Consider the following 14,049-nt stretch of genomic DNA (forward strand, 5'->3'; position numbering starts at 1 on the left):
TTGAGTGGAACTCCTTTTAATATTGAGCACCAGACATCTGTGTTGATGAGCATATGATCCACTGCATATTGCCCTGTCAGTGTCCACACTGTTCCACGTGGCCCACAGACAGAAGTTTTCCAACCTCATTGGCCAAATGGAATCGAGATGCCTGAATAAGGCTGGGAATTGCAAAACACTGATAAGAGGGATGGTTAAATAAAATAGTAACAATAAAAGAAAGATATGGGTAAAATCAATTTCTCTTTTCTGTCTATTTCACCAACTTCTGTTGAAGTTGTTTTTTAGTTAAGAGAACATACACACATACACTTTTTAAAAATGTTAATTTCCTGAGAATTCTGTATCTCAAGGAAGTGCATGCTAACTCACAGGAAAAGATTTTCCCACCACTTTGGAGCAGAAAACATAATTTCAGGGGAAATCATAATTCCTTAAGGGAAATATGGGCAAAAGGAAAAGTTCTAACCAGCAAGAAGGAAATCTAGGTCTCTGTCCATTGGCGTTATTGAAATTATAGGCAATCTGATATTCATGAAAGGCCATGTATTTATGTATTTCCCCACAGAAATAATGTTTAAATTAAGAACCATGTTCTTGACAAGAGACTTGGCATAAAAGTAAGCCTAGCTTTGGCCAACAATGTCATAAAAACAACTATAAAATTCTCCCATAAATTTAATAGTAAAGTTATGCTCAGAGTCCAATAAAATGAGCATAAATATCCTATACATATTGATTATATGAGAGGGCACTCAATGCTGTAAAGTATACACGCTTCACATAAATACAATTATACTATACTATAAATTAAACTACTTAAAATTAATATGCTAGCTATAATAAAGATTAAAATTTTAATTAACAATATTTTTGCTTACCTTCTTAGAATTTTTATGATTTGGATAGCATGTGTCTCTTAAATTGCTGTCTAGGGAAGTTTGAAATGACTCTTTTTCTCCGTGAAAGATTCCCTGTCATAACCCACATTATCCATCCTGTAAGAGATTCTGAGACTGTGCAGAATACTATATAGCACAACAGAAATAAGCTGAGAATAATTGTGGATAAGAATTTGTCATACCACTGGATGCACTGGAGATGTCAAATTATCTAAATTCAAAATTGAAATTGAGACAGACTTGGATGTGATCTGGGATGCTGTAAAATTCTGAAAAGAATGGAAATCAGCCAAACTAGGAAGACCTTTGGTCAAGGAGCACTGCAGTTCATGATACCAGTTCCCAAAAGGAGCTGGGCAGCCAATGATGGGAAAAGACTCAGAGAAAAGGGCTATACAGGTTATCTCTCAGCAAAATAGAGAACAAGTCAGGAATCAGAAGTCTTGTTATGAGAAGTGATAAGTAACATGAAAGTGTACAGCCTGGTAGTGGTAAAAGGAAATTACCAGAGATTCAGTTACAGTGGGTCTTAGAGACAGCAACATAAACTGAAGTCCCTGATGGAGGAGACCCTAACACCCTACAGGTTTATCATCATTGGCTCCAAAACTGAATTTTCAGTAACCTGCAGATGAATAGCCTGAAGGAGGCATAGACTGAGACTTTTCCCAATAAACAATACACTCAAATATTATTCAGTGACTCTAACATGATGCCTAAAGTGGGGTTCCTGTTTTCAGAACATAATTTTGGTGACCAAAAAAATATTATTTCCAGCAAATAAGCTTAGTAATATGCAAAATTTTTATAGAGTTGTATCTAAACTCATATCTTTAGTTTAAGGCTTTGGAGAAGAGAAAATAAATCCTCATGAATTTGGATCCTTCTGGTTTTTATTTCCATATTCTTTAATCATTTGATTTTGTCCTTCATTTCATTTTGCTAAGAGCATTAGGCTGCTAAACCACCCTTCCCCCACATATACACACACAGACACACTCACACACACAAGTAGAAAGTTGGAGATTCCAATGTAATCTGGAGATGTATTATCATTTGAATGTATGTTTATGGCCTTGAAGCTTTTAATTCCCACTTTGGGAATTACAGCTATTAGCTCTTTTTATTTACAACCCTCAAATAAAGAAGAAATCATTATTTCCCCCATTTTACAGTTTAGGAAACTAAGTTGGAGCGATAGTAAGTGGTGAATGCAAATCTGTGCTTCAAAAGGATGAGGTAGTACCTTTATCTGTGCTCAAGTCCTTTTATACTGTAGAACCTCAAAAATATATACTGAATGAATGAATGAATGAATGCATGAATGAAATTATTTCCATCAAGGTACAAATGTTTTAGGGTTAAAGTAGAGTAAGGAAGAAAAGTGAAGTCACAAAGGATTGAGGAATTAGAATAATAACAGCTAACTTTAAGTGCATGATTACTGTATGTCAGTAATTTGAGAAGCACCTTATACTCATTTATTCCTTGAAACACCTTATCAGGGTAGCTGGTACTTTTTTCCTCATTGCACAGATAAGAAAACTGCAGTATATGTTTATGCATATACTGAGCGGGGATTCAAACCAAGGCTGTCTGACACCATAGCCTATACTCCCAACCTCCTACCACTTTATATAGAAATAAATCAAGAAGTCAGAGGTTACACTAATAGTAAAAAGCAGGTACTTTGTAAGGGGAAACTGATAGACAACTTGGCTTTAGGCTAGCTGCTTTAAATATATTCTCTCTAGTCTTCAAGTTGATATGCGAATCTTCTCTTTATAGATAAGGAAGTTGAAGCTCAAAGAGGTTAAATAACTTCCCCAAGGTCATGCAGCTAACAAATAACAGAACTTTGAGTCACATAAGTTCTATCTCATCGAAAATTTTTTTCCTATTATTAAATGTTGTCAGAGACTAAATGTACACAATCTATACAATAGAAAATGTCCATGCCCAAGAACACTCTCTGTCCCTAAGGAATGCCAATAGAATTCAGTTTTGTGTATATTTTTGACCAAAGAACAGTCTTTCTTAATCTGGAAAGTTCACCTCCTTTTAACTGACCATATGAATTACTGTCTCTAGAGAATGAACAAGGAGCTATGAAAGGGAAAGAGTATACCACACCTGCCCAACCAGATTGGCTGAATCAACACGTGATCAATAAGTGACAGATAAATGCAATCAGTTAAGTTAAAACCTTGTGAAGAATGGAACAGATTGATTTCATAATCATGGTGCATTTCTGACTCTAGGCACTGGATAGTATGTATATGACAAGAGTCCTGTGTCCTTATTTCTGTTTGGAAATACACAGACGAAGTCACAGCATCTATGGTGATATCTTTTCAGCTTTCTAGAATTGCTTTCAATCTTATTCTAGGGCAGTGGTTCTCAAACTTTAGCATGAGGCAGAATCAATTGGAGGGCTTGTTAAACACAAAATAAGGGGCTCCACCCCCTTATTTATAGCTTATAGCTCTGGACTGGGTCCTGAGTTCTCAGGTAATGTTGATGGTGCTGGTGGAGCACATGCTTTAAAGACCACAGTTTTAGAGATAATACAAGTTTCCAATTTTATTTCTCTTTACTCCAGACAGTTGTTGGCCATAGTATGATATCAGGTGGCAGGAATGAGCAATCTGCTATACAAGCAAAGTGTTTAATTCCTTGGCTTTAACAATGGCAATGACCCCCAGAAAGCTTTAGGCAGTAATTTGCAGAGTTTATATATTTCATAATGAGTCCCACAGTTTCCTTAAGCACAAAAAGTACAGATGTAGACAGCAACTAGGATAAAACTTAAAAATAATAATGACTATAACTTTATGATTTATGCATAGGTCCTCAAAACTCATTTTTTTCTATATAGTTCCGATTCCTTGGGCTAGCCCTGTTTAATCAACATAATCTAGAAAGCTTCACCTAATCAATACCGTAGAACTTGTTCATTTTTCTATCAATAATCAGGTAGAAATAAGATTTTGCTCATGTTTTGCAAATGATTTTTTTTAAAACTACTTTTCATAGCTTCACTGTGAACCCTAGACTTTTATAGTTGTCAGAGTTCGGCTAGGGAAAGCCATGACTGACTGTTTCATTTTGACAGTTCCTTTGGAACAATTATTTAATGTGAACATTATTTAAATGTGAGATTGGAATGAATATATCTCAGCGTAGTTTTTCAAATTTAATCTCTACATCATATCTTCCATCTACATTTAAAACAGTACATTATGTTTTGCTTCCTGCCTTCCATTTGGAGTTAGCACAGGGTTTAGATATTGGGGAAAGTAATTTTGACTAAAGGGCAAAAGATACACATAGATGTGGTCTCCTTGGCTCTATTATTCTCTTAGTCTCATTTTCTAAAGAAATAAAAATGTTGGGTTTAAGCTCAGGGATCCCATTTGAACTGTACAGTTGACTATTTAGACAATTCACGCAGTCCTAGAGGTATTATTTCAAAACCTGGGTCTGTATAAAGGTTCTTTCACTGATTGTCATTTTGAGGAGATCCTGATATGAAAAAAGCTAATGGAGGAAAGCTGCTATGGCATTTCTTCTCACACCTGTTGGAATTCAGACCTTACAGTTATGCCAGCAATGGAGTCCTAGTCACCTATTCTAAGAGATACTTCTTAGGTAGCAGAAGAAATATAGAGAATCAACAAAGCAATTATCCCATTATTCTGGCAAGGAGATGGATTGAGATGAAAATGCATAGGAAATAATTAACTTGTTTGCTTCAAAAAATGGGTAGTGTTCAAATGAAAGGGAATATTCTGGGTAGTTTCTTTCTCTCACATACTTTTCCTCTCAAGAATGGGCAGGCAGTGGCATTATACTCATTCTGAAAATTGCTTTTATGTACAAATAATATTCATTACAAGCAGCTTTTCTCAACTCTAAAGGGCAAGGGGGAAACAGATTATATGTAAAATAAAAAAAATAGTGCCGGCATAAATATTTTCCCCCCTCGGGGTGAAGGGGAAAATGCCAGGATGTTGTTTTCAAACATTCTAGCCATCAACTCCAGACAGCGCCGACAAGCTTAATTTTCACTGTTGACATAATGAAGACGATTATGTGTTTTGACCATTTCTCAGAGCATAAACTCGTTTTCTGCGTGAGTTTGGCTGTGTATCCATAATGAACGTTAGTGACATGGGAAAAACAAATGCACAAATGAAAAACAATAAGTCAGACAGCTTATTCATTACTATCAATAGGAGCCAAAGTACCCAAAATCTGCTTAATAAGCTCCCGTTGTATAATCTGAAGCGTATTGCGAAGCATTTGTACATTGAGTAAGATGCTAAGATTGTTTTAGTGATAAACAAAGAAGTTGCTTTCTCTACTATCTCTTAGAAGAGGTTTGGGAATTTTTTTTTTTTTTTTGAGATGTGTACTTTTTAGATTAGAAACAAACGACCGCTTTCAGAAAAAAATGAAATCAAATAACGTTGAATTGATTCAATTTTCTCAATAATGTGAAACAGCAGTTTCTTCAACTCTCAAATTGCCAGAAAACAAGAATTGCTTTATGGTTTAAATTTCCTGCATACTTTTGGGAAAAAGAAAGGAAGGAAGGAAGGAAGAAAAGAAAGAAAAAGAAAACTCCTGAAGAGTAGTACAGGAAGTTATGTTAAAACCAACCATTTTTCCTTACTAACCATAGCTAACATCTCTGTCAATTTTCTTCCTTTTTTCTGTATAGGTTCATATTATATATACAATTCTTGATCCTGCTTTTTTCTTTTCATGCTATAGCATGAGCATTTCCTATTCAGTAAAGTCTTCTTATAACTGATTTTCAATTTCTACATAGCATAATGTCACAGAAAAGTACCGTAATACATTTAAAATATATTAATACATTATTTGGAAACATTTAAGTGGCATCTAATGCTTTTGTTATTAAAAATGATACAGTGATAGACATCCTTATATATCTTTATAGACATCACGCTAACATTTTAAAACTGTGAGTAAATGTTACCTAAATGTAAGTCAGAGCTTCTGATGTTAGCTGGTCACACGGATACTTACAGCAGAGATTACTTTTTTCAGACACCCTGGCAAGAATAGTGTTACTCTATGACTAACTTCTAGCCAATGGAATGTACGAGGAAGTGTCTGGTGGCAGCTTCCAGGAACCTTCCTTAAACCATGGATGGTATATGCGTTTGTCTTCTTTTTTTTTTCACATTGTTTCCATTTTGGACTATGAGGATAAAGGCTCCAGATCAGGATGGTAGAGCAGAGACTCGTCTGCTAAGCAGCAGATAAAACATTCACACTTTTGAGTTAAGTCCCCAGACTGCTATGTACCAATGTTGCTTCCACCTGCTCGCTCAGTAAACATGGGCCAACAGGTTCAACATCAGACCATCACCTTAAGAATGACTTCCCTCCATTCCAACATTGCTTTTTCTCGTTAGAAGAAACAGATGGATTATCTCAGCACAAGTGACCATTCTGTGTCCCGAGTGCAGGGACTGCTTCCCCGTAGCACTCCCCTCTCTATTGGGGGAGCATTGACATCATCTGGGTTCATTTCTTATTGAGCCTCGGTCCCTGAGGACTTCATGGTACAGAGCAGCCAAACTATACTGGACAATTACATAAAACTTCTATTTTATTTAATCTACTACAATTTGGGGTCTCTATTACTTGAAGCTTAATGTGATCCTTACCAATACAAACAATGCTTATTTCTGATGGAATAAAACAAACAATAAAAGTAATCTAGGGCATGTGGCTCAGAAGGCAGGGTTCTCACCTGTCATGCTGGAAACCCGGGTTTGATTCCCAGTGCCTGCCCAAGCAAAAAGAAAAACAAACAAAAAAAAGTAATCTAACACACATATCTGCAGTGCATAATCATTATAATTTTATTACACAGCCAAATCAAGGTTTTAGTAGTTTGTTCTCCTGTCTCTTAATTGCACAATATTTACAAAACCATATCAATGCTGACAAATTTCCCTGATAATCAATGTTTAGTTCTTAAACATTCATTTTTCACAAACATTAGTACACAATAATTAATACATAAGGAACCTTGATTGACTCCACTAAATTTGAATTTATTTTTTCTCTTCATTTCTGCCATGTCCCCGGTGGTGAATGAGAACTTGTTCAAGGGAGCTATTTAAGACATTAAAAGAATGGTGACTCTAAAAGGTGTATTAACTAATTAATCTAACTTAGAAGACAGCTTATGCTTTAAATACACTCAAATAAAATATGGCTCAAATTGCTCTAAATAAAATTAGGATAATAACATCTACTTATCAGGTCATTACAATATGCATCATGTGGCTCAGAAGGCAGGGTTCTCACCTGTCATGCTGGAAACCCGGGTTTGATTCCCAGTGCCTGCCCAAGCAAAAAGAAAAACAAACAAAAAAAAGTAATCTAACACACATATCTGCAGTGCATAATCATTATAATTTTATTACACAGCCAAATCAAGGTTTTAGTAGTTTGTTCTCCTGTCTCTTAATTGCACAATATTTACAAAACCATATCAATGCTGACAAATTTCCCTGATAATCAATGTTTAGTTCTTAAACATTCATTTTTCACAAACATTAGTACACAATAATTAATACATAAGGAACCTTGATTGACTCCACTAAATTTGAATTTATTTTTTCTCTTCATTTCTGCCATGTCCCCGGTGGTGAATGAGAACTTGTTCAAGGGAGCTATTTAAGACATTAAAAGAATGGTGACTCTAAAAGGTGTATTAACTAATTAATCTAACTTAGAAGACAGCTTATGCTTTAAATACACTCAATAAAATATGGCTCAAATTGCTCTAAATAAAATTAGGATAATAACATCTACTTATCAGGTCATTACAATATGCATCATATATACCAGCATCTTCTTGTCATTGTCCCTGTCCATTCCTTTCCCTTATATATAGATACATTTAAAATGTTCTTCATAAAATAGAAAATGCTAAGTGATTCAATGTTGGTCATAGATAAATTGAAACTTTTTCCTAAAAAAGTTAAATCTGAAAAAATCTACGAGATTGAATTTGAAATTCTGGAAAAGTTATAATAAAAAGATTTAATATAAGTTAAAAATTCTAACTTTTAAGAGTGGAACTTCAAAAAAAAAAGTTATACTTCAGTAACTCTGAAGAGATTTTATCACTCCCAAGCTCGGAAAAGACTGATACCATTATTAATCCTTAAGATAAGGATTTTGAAATGAATTCAATATAATTTATTTACAGAGGATAATTTATAAATAACTATTGACCATTGGGCAGAAATTAAGACAGAAAACCAACCTGGAGGTATAATGTGTTTCCCCATGCCCTACCAACCTGAAGGAAGTAAAATTAAGAAACAAAAGTCACCGTCATCTAAGCTGCAGATAAAACATTCACACTCTGAGTCAAGACTCACCATCATAGCTTCTAGAAACCTAGTGTCCCCAGCCTGCTATGTACCAATGTTGCTTCCACCCGCTCCCTCAGTAAATGTGGGCCAACAGGTTCAACATCAGACTATCACCTTAAGGATGACTTCCCTCCATTCCAGCATTGCTTTTTCTCATTAGAAGAAACAGATTTTCTCAGCACAAGCAACCTTTTTGTGTCCCAAGTGCAGGGATTGCTTCCCCATAGCACTCCCCTCTCTAATGGGGGAGCATTGACATCATCTGGGTTTATTTCTTAGTACACTCCTGGTACATTGCTCTATGGCAGATATCTTCATTCCTCACCCTTAACCTCTGTTAGAAAGGAGTTTTTATAACAGAGGTTAAGTTTAATAAAAGAACGTAATAATGACTATCATTTATGTATTTACCAAATACATTCATGGACATTCTCACATTTCTCATTAAAACCCCAGAAATAGTATTATTATTTCCATTCTACAAGTGAGGAAACCAAAACACATAGTGGTTCATTATCTACCTCAAGGAACATAGTTCATAAGTAGCAGAGAGTTTAACACAAGTCTCCCAAACCCAAGCTCATTGCCAAAAAAAATCTTGGCAATACCTTACCTAACATTACTTCAATGTTGAGTTTTCCCCTATTATGATACACAATTTCATCATCATCAACATTACTACCAGCAAAATACCCCAGAAATGTTCTAGGACAACTGGTTGTCACAGACCTTGCTCCTCCTCCTCGCATGCCTGAGGGCCGAGGGGAGTAAGCCTTTGTTGGGAGTCCAGCATTTTGGTGTTCTCCCTCCTTACATATGCACCAGCTTGAGAAGCTGTTTTCTGTCTGGAAGTTATAGAAGAATACCTAGGAATGAATGTTATCTCTTCCCTGTCCATCTACACATTCCCCAATGTAGTTTCTTTTCCACAATTAGCAAGACTATGATGAAAAGGCATCAACACAAACAGTTGTCACAAGCTCTGGACACACAGAAACAGGGAGCAAGACTATATGATGCCATTCAGTATGTTACTCACCCACCAACCAAACGTTCAGTTGCTATCTCTCAATCTTGCCTCTGGCTAGGTGCCTTCTTGCTAGAAAGTTTGTAGTAACTCTGAATCCTAAAGTTTTGGATTTCCTACTTTGGTGATAAGTACTTGACAATTAGCTTCCTGACATGGGCTCTGAACACCTTGCCAGCTTTGTAAATGAAGTCTTGAGAGGGCCAAGGGTCAGTAAGAATTGGGTAAAGATTGGTGTCCTCAGATCACTAGCAACCCCACACTCTCATCAGGCAGAAAGTTTTATTTTCAGAATTAGTTTTGGACTAATAACATTTTGCAAATTTCTCCATGACACAAAATAAAATTCCCTGAGAACTGTGGAGTATACACAAAATAAAATTCCCTGAGAACTGTGGAGTATAAATACAATGGACTATTAAGCGGCCTCAAGAATGAATGAAGTTGTGAGACATGCAACTAGGTGAATGAAACTTGAGGACAGTATGTTTAATGAAATGGCAGAAATAAAAAGGAAAATAATATCATACTCCACTCATATGGGCTAACTATAATGTACAAACTCAGAGAATTGAAGTCAAGAGCATGGGTTATCAGATTGCGGTAAAGGGTCCTAGATTATAAACTCCTACAGCAGTTACATATATTCAGGAGGTGTAACTGTTATTTCTAAATTCTGAAATACTGAGCTGCTTGTGTATAACCTGGTCATTCCCAGAAACTTTGAGTATTTATGTCACACCTGAGACTCAGAGTTAGAGCTCTAAAGCGATGAAAGTCAGCAGTACCCCATATAGGAACTGTTTAAAAAGTTGAAAAAGTTAACAGACTTCAACTAGAAATATGAATGAAGCTTATCTGGATAGGACTAAGGTAAATAAGAATACAAGGTAAAGGATGATATGATCCATATTTTAAAACTTCAACTTCTGCGAGAGACCAAGGGAGAGATGTTTATTTGGTGCAAAATTTATATTTTTTTTTCTTTTTTTTTTTTTTATTAATTAAAAAAAGAATTAACAAAACAATTAGAAATCATTCCAATCTACATGTACAATCAGTAATTCTTAATAACATCACATAGTTGCATATTCATCATTTCTTAGTACATTTGCATCGATTTAGAAAAAGAAATAAAAAGACAACAGAATAAGAATTAAAACAATAATAGAAAGAAAAAAAAACAAAAACAAAAAACCTATACCTCACATGCAGCTTCATTCAAAATTTATATTTTGAGTAGTGTATTACCTAATTTACTTGTATGGTCAGTTTAGTTGAACACCATAAGAAAATGGAATTTTGAATAAACCTTGTTGGCTTGTACAGGTTAGTGAGGTGCCCCAATGCATCCCGGAGTAATTTGGACAGAGAATAAAAGTCTGCTTGGAGGACTGGGGAGAAAAGAGGAAATATTCTACTTCCTCATGTGGAGACAACCAATTCAATAGGCCGAGCCCTGGATCTTGGGGTTCGACCCTATGAAAACTTATTCCTGCAAAAGAGAAGAAGCTAAGCCTACTTATAATTATGCCTAATAGTTACTCCCAGAGAACCTCTTTTGTTGTTCAGATGTGGCCTCTCTCTCAAAACCAGTTTGGCGGGTGAACTCACTGCCCTCCCACCAACATGGGATAGGACTCCCAGGAGTATAAATCTTCTGGCAACATGGGACAGAACTCCTGGGGTGGGCCAGGAACCAGTATCAAGATAAAGAAAGTCTTCTTGACCAAAAGGGGAAAGAGAGAAATGAGACAAAGTACAATTTCAGTGGCTGAGAGATTTCAAACTGAGTCAGGAGCTTATCCAGAAGGTTGCGCATTATATAGATACTCCTTCCTAGTTTATGGTGTATGGTAGTAGTTGGAGGGAAGTACCTGAAACTACTGAGCTGTGTTTCAGTAGCCTTGATTCTTGAAGACAATTGTATAACGATATAGTTTTTACAATGTGACTGTGTGATTGTGAAAATCTTCTGTCTGATGCTCCTTTTAGCCAGAGTACAGACACATGAGTAAAAAATAAGGATAAAAAATAAATAAATAAATAAATAAATAAATAAATAAATAAAAGGGTTCAAAAATTGGATAGATGAAAATACTAGTGGTCAATTACAGGGAGGGGTAAGAGGTATGGGATGTGTGAGTTTTTAACTTTTTTCTTTTTATTTCTTTTTCTGGAGCAGTGCAAATGCTCTAAATATGACCATAGTGATGAATACACAACTATGTGATGATATTCTGAAGCACTGATTGTGCACCATCTATGGATATATGTTTGTGAAGATTTTTCAATAAGAATATATTTTTAAAAAGATTTCCCTGAATGATTAACACTATTTAATTTTTTTTTTTTTTACATGGACGGGCACCGGGAATCGAACCCGGGTCCTCTGGCATGGCAGGCAAGCGTTCTTGCCTGCTGAGCCACTGTGGCCCAATTAACACTATTTATACCATTCAAAAAAAAAAAATCCATTTAAATAAAAATACCATTTCAGAGGTAGAGAAAATAAAGCATGATTAAATAAAAGTATCAAAGATTTTTACTGAAGAAAATAATTAGTATTTAGAATGAAAGCGTTTTGCCCAAGGCCCCATTCAGCTGTCTTTATTGGTTGCAATTTTTGGTTGACTTAAGCAGGTCTGAGGTTGTGAGCACTCAGGGATCCAAAAAGAGAGGAGTCATATCCCAAACTCCACACTCTATCAATCATTGATAAGTAAAACATAAAGAGAAAATAGCTAAGATTTTCATGTAGTAGCAATATGGAATTAGGAAGTCAAGTTTTAAAAAATATTTCATTTACAGCAGCTGCCAAAATATATGATACCTGAGAATAAATCTAACATAAGTTGTATAAGATAATTATTAATTTTTATAGAGAAATGTACAAGATTTAATTTAAGGTAACACAGGAAGACTTAAGTAACTGGAGTGATAGGCCGTGATTGTTGATGAGAAATCTCTCATTATCAAAGTCATGGCAATTTTCTTCCAATTAACCTAGAACTTCAATGCTGATCCAACAAAAATTCTAACACTTTTTCTCATGGAAATCAAATTTGAAAATCCATACATAAAAGTAGCAATCCAAGAATAGCCAAGGTAAATTGCTAATGCAGTTTTACTGAGTTAATTCCCATACCCTAAAATCATCCAAAGTGTATAATCAGTGGTTCACAGTATCCTCATAATCACCATATAGTTGCACATTTGTCACCACAATCAATTTTTTAATAACTTCATTACTCCAAAAAAATACATATAAGAATAAAAATCCAAAAGCGAAAGAACACCAAAACATCCCATGTCCCTTATGCCCTCTATTATTTCTTTGTCTTTTTTTTACTTATCTGTCCATACACTGGTTAAAAGTAATGTCAGCCACTTGGCTCTCACAATCACATGGTCACACTGTAAAAGCTATATAGTTATGCAAGCGTCTTCAAGAATGAAGGTTATTGGAATACAGTTCATCAGTTTCAGGTATTTCCTTCTAGCTCTTCCAATCCAATAAAAACTAAAACGAGGGGCAGGCCATGGTGGCGCAGTGGCAGAGTTCTCACCTGCCATGCCAGAGACCCAGGTTTGATTCCCAGTGCCTGCCCATGCAAAAAAAAAAAAAAAACACTAAACTAAAAAGAGATATCTATATAATGCATAAGAATAAACTCCAGAATGACCTCTCAACATTTTTTGAAATCTCTCAACAACTGAAACTTAATTTTGTTTCATTTCTCTTCCCACTTTTGGTCAAAAAGTCTTTCGCAATTGTATGATGCCAGGGCCAGACTCATCCCGGGGAATCATGTCCCATGTTGCCAGGAGATTTACATCCCTTGGAGTCATGTCCCACACACGGGGAAGGCAGTGGGTTTACCTGCTATCCAGAGAGAGGCCACATCTGAGCAACAAAAGAGGTTGTCTGGGCATTACTCTTAGGCATAATTATAAGTAGGCTTAGCTTCTCTTTTGCAAGAATGGATTTTATAAGGGCCAACCACAAAATTGAGGGCTGGGCCTATTAAATTGTTTGTCCCCAATGCTCGTGAGTGTATCTAGAATTCCCCAGGTGGGGAAGTTTAATATTTCCACATTTTTCCCCAGTCTCTCAAGGGATCTTTGCAAATACTCTTCTTTTTTTTGGCATAGGCAGACTCCGGGAAACAAACCTAGGTCTCTGACATGCCAAGTAAGAATTCTGCCACTGAGCCACCGTTGTACCACCTGCAAATACTTTTTTATTATCTGCCCAAATTACTCTGGGATGTATCAGGGTCACGCTAACCTACACAAACAAGGTAAAATTTTAAAGTTTAAAGGGGAAGTCTTCCTTACAAAATATCAAGATCTGTTACAAAGTTATTATTGTTAGATTATAGTAATCAAAGCAGTAGGTTACTGATGCAATGACGGGTAAACAGATTAATGTAAAGAGGTCCTGAAACTGATCTTTATCAAGATGAAGGGCTCAACATTCTGCTGACTTCAAAAATCAAGATAAAAAAGAAAATGTACAGTATGATCAGGAAACATGCAGCATGCTAACACTAAAACTGTTGTTTGGAAAATAAACATACGTAGTAAATATAAAAACAAAGATGAGTGGAGGCACACCAACTTTATGTTCGTGATTCCCTCTGCACACCAGAAGACAGGAATTAGATTAAAGAAAGTAAGTTAT

The sequence above is a fragment of the Tamandua tetradactyla genome, chromosome 10 (genome assembly GCF_023851605.1).
Source record: "Tamandua tetradactyla isolate mTamTet1 chromosome 10, mTamTet1.pri, whole genome shotgun sequence".
Classification (NCBI taxonomy): domain Eukaryota; kingdom Metazoa; phylum Chordata; class Mammalia; order Pilosa; family Myrmecophagidae; genus Tamandua; species Tamandua tetradactyla.